The 4,084-nt window shown below is 39.1% G+C and overlaps 1 pseudogene; it reads left to right on the top strand.

Moving 5' to 3' along the window:
- The first annotated feature begins 292 nt into the window (after positions 1–292).
- Positions 293–846, top strand: LOC100389520 (large ribosomal subunit protein uL30 pseudogene; annotated as a pseudogene).
- The last annotated feature ends 3,238 nt before the right edge of the window (positions 847–4,084 follow it).

The raw sequence follows: 4,084 nt of genomic DNA, 5'->3' as shown, positions 1-4,084 counted from the left end.
CTGATACACACTCCCTTATTTAAGCTTTTGCTGATTCATCATGCGCTCATCAAAACTTCACTGAGCTAATATTTGGAAATTCATTCGATATAGAAGCAAAGTCTAATATCGAATCCTAAGTGTGTGACTTGGTCTATTCATACCTGCGTGTATACTTGGTCCTGAGTCTAGGCACATACACACACTCATGAAGTGAGGTCAATGAATGGTTATTTTAAATAAGAAATAACCTACAAATCAGTCACAAATCCCCTCTGCACTGACATTCATATGTATACATACACATTCTCACATGAAAACTCTTTTAAGAAAACTTTTCAGAGGTATCAATGGTGTGAGCCCAAAGGTCCGACAGGTGTTGTAGCTTCTTCGCCTTCGTCAAATCTTCAATGGAACCTTTGTGAAGCTCAACAAGGCTTCAATTAACATGCTGAGGATTGTAGAGCCATATATTGTATGGGGGTACCCAAATCTGAAGTCAGTAAATGAACTAATCTACAAACGTGGTTATGGCAAGATCAAAAAGAAGCGAATTGCTTTGATAGATAACGCTCTGATTGCTCGATCTCTTGGAAAATATGGCATCATCTGCATGGAGGATCTGATTCATGAGATCTATACTGTTGGAAAATGCTTCAAAGAAGCAAATAACTTCCTGTGGCCCTTTGAATTATCTTCCCCAGGGGGTGGAATGAAGAAAAAGACCACCCATTTTGTAGAAGGTGGAGATGCAGGCAACAGGGAGAATCAGATCAACAGGCTTATTAGAAGAATGAACTAAGGTGTCTTCCATGATTATTTTTCTAAGCTGGTCAGTTAATAAACAGTATCTGCTCTCAATTGAAATGTATTTTTGTATTTGTGATTTCTTTTGTTGTTAGCCTTTGTCTTCCCTTCACTATGGTGGCAAGTCCTGTGTGATAAAATTAAGCCAAATCAATAGCCCATTACATGCAAAATCAGGGTTTAGATTGTGTGAAGGACATCTCTTGGGTTTTTAAAAGGCTTTTCTCAGCTACTCAGGGCGTACAGCCTATGGGGTAGTCCTGCAAAAAAAAATTAAAAAATTTTTTAAAGGCTTTTCTCTACAAAAGATCTTAGCTTTTTGTCTTTGAACTGTGCTGAGTGATTCAAAATGGGTTTATTCTAAGCCTGTTTCACAAGTATTTGTACATGATTTGTAGGTAAGATAATATAACTGGTTTATGAAAAAAATTGAGTTTAGTTCTAAAATTCATTTCTCAGGCCTTAGCTTGTTTATAAACTACCATGTAAATGGGTTGTTTTCCTCTTGCATTCCATTTTTGTGTTCTTTTGCATCTTTTGCAATACTTACATACTAATAATTGTTTCATATTGTGGTTACTGTGAAGGAAGAAATGAAATTGTGCCCAGGGATGTAAATTATTTCTGAGCACATGGTGAAATTATTGAGCAAAAACTTGAAAGGTTTTGGGTATTTTATAAATAACATTCCTCTGTATGTCATGTATCATCTCAGACTAGCGAACAATGTAGAGTGTAACACGAAGTACATACAATAAAAGTGAAGAGTGTGGCCGGGCGCGGTGGCTCAAGCCTGTAATCTCAGAATTTTGGGAGGCCGAGGCGGGTGGATCATGAGGTCAAGATATCGAGACCATCCTGGTCAACATGGTGAAACCCCGTCTCTACTAAAGATACAAAAAAAAAATTAGCTGGGCATAGTGGCGCGTGCCTGTAATCCCAGCTACCCAGGAGGCTGAGGCAGGAGAATTGCCTGAACCCAGGAGGCGGAGGTTGCGGTGAGCCGAGATCACGCCACTGCACTCCAGCCTGGGTAACAAGAGCGAAACTCTGTCTCAAAAAAAAAAAAAAGTAAAAAGTGTTTGTGGTCCTCAAAAAAAAAGAAAACGTTAAATGAAAGAAATTATTGAAATTTGAACTAAGATGATAGTGAACAAATAGCCCACAGAATATTAACAGTTGTCTTAATTTCCTTTCTTATTATTCAAAGTATATGCTCATAAAGTGCACCAATACTAGTGTGGAGTTGATGGTTTTTTCCATATATACGTACCTATGTAACTACCGTCTAATTCAAGATGGAAGATATCTCTGCTTTCTTAGCTGGAGAAGACCAACTTCATGCCCCTTCTCAGTAATATCTCCCCATAGAGTTCATTATTCTGACCTTGATCACCATAATTCATTTGGTTCTGTTCTTGAAATGTATATAATTTAAATCACACAGCAAGATACATATATTTAATTTTTAAATATACATTCGAAAAGTACAGAAGCTACGCCTCACTCCCAGCTCTAACCTTCAGTCTCCTGGTTTTTCTACCCAAAGGCAACCAGTGATATTACCTTTTCTTTTTAGATAGGGTTTCTCCCTGTTGCCCATGCTGGGGTGCAGGGATGCAATCATAGTTCACTGCAGCCTCACATTCCTAGGATCAAGCCATCCTATTGCCTCAGCCTCCTGAGTAGCAGGTACACACCACCACAACTAGCTAATTTTTAATTCTTTTATTAAGAGAGTCTCGCTTTGCTGCCCAGGCTAGATATCACCTTTTGCTCATCTCTACAGAAATATTTATTCATATATACAAAATCCATATGCATATACATAGTTTTCTTCTCTTGAAATCGCCTTTGCAAAAATTATAACAATGAGGAAATTATGAATGACAGTGAATAAGATATGAACTAACCAACCCCCATCTAGCCTTTAACCTTCAAACTGGCCTTAATTGTTCCTGGGCTTGTGCCAAGCTAACTTTGGGAGACATTTAGTTTATTGTTTAAGTGACAACCGCCCTTCCCCAAAACTATACCACTTTATAAAGCTAATGAAAGCTAATCCATTCACCAAGTTATTAGGATGAGAGGACCCTGAATTCTGCTAAGGTGTAGACTTAAACGATTACCAGCCATTACTCTGGAGGTCACAAAAATTGCAACTCCCCTAATTACTCCCGCCGATAACATCACTATTGTAGAACCTAAGATTGGCCTTTTGAGAAGTCTTTTCAGGTTTCTACATTTCTGAAGACCAATGTACAAACATCTCACTAACCAGTCCTGTGGCTCACCCAGAAGCAGACTCCCTGGCCTCCCAAACCACCCTTGAAAAACTGTACCCTCCAAATTTTCAGGGAGATCGATTTGAGTAATAACTCTGTCTACCATGTGGCGTGCCTGGCCTCATATCAATTAAACTTTATTGCAATGCCTTGGGCTCAGTGAATTGATTTTGTCTGTGCAGTGGGCAAGAAGAACCTATTGGGTGGTTACACTCTCAAGAAGTTTGGAACGCTGCTGAAAATTTATAAATCAGCTGGGTGGATGTGGTGGCATGTGCCTATAGTCCCAGCTACTTGGGACGCTAAGGCAGGAGGATCCCTTGAGCCCAGCAGGTCAAGGCTATAGTGAGCTGTGACTGTCTGCTGCACTCCAGACTGGGTGACAAAGCGAGACCCAGTCTATAAATAAATACATTTAAATAAATGAGAAGAAAAGGTAGTGACATACTATAGCATTTAGGAATATGTTTAGCTACAAATAACAGAAACTCAAAAACAATAGCTTAAACAGGAAGTTTGTCCCATGAAACAAGAAGTCTGGGGCAGTCAGGAGGTTCAACAGGCTGCTGTTTCTGTTTTTCACCTCCGCCGTCCTTTAGAATGAAGCTTTTGTCTTAATGCTTATTTCCTCTTTGTTGCAAGATAGCTGCTGCATCTACAGATATTACATCTGTATTCAAGACAGGGAAAAGAAGAAAGGGGAAGGTGGGAAGGGAATACGCCTGTTAGGAAAGCAAATACTTTCACAGAAACCTTTTGTTTCTATTTCATGGGACACTACTGAATTATACGGCCCCTCCAGCTGTATGACACTCCAGTAAACAAATAGTTTTAGTTTGGCACACCGGACAAAATTAGTCTTCTTTAGAAAGAAAGGGGATGAGAATTGCCATGAATAGATATAAGGAAAGCCTCAGCCTCACTGTATTATTTGTTAAATATTAAGAAAGTTATGGAATACCAAGAAATGTTAGTTTTGGATAAATACCTATCCATGTTCATTTTTGCTGTCC

The sequence above is a fragment of the Callithrix jacchus genome, chromosome 4 (assembly GCF_049354715.1).
Source record: "Callithrix jacchus isolate 240 chromosome 4, calJac240_pri, whole genome shotgun sequence".
Taxonomy (NCBI): domain Eukaryota; kingdom Metazoa; phylum Chordata; class Mammalia; order Primates; family Cebidae; genus Callithrix; species Callithrix jacchus.
The sequence above is the reverse complement of the archived record's forward strand: the minus strand, read 5'-3'. Positions and strand labels throughout refer to the sequence as shown.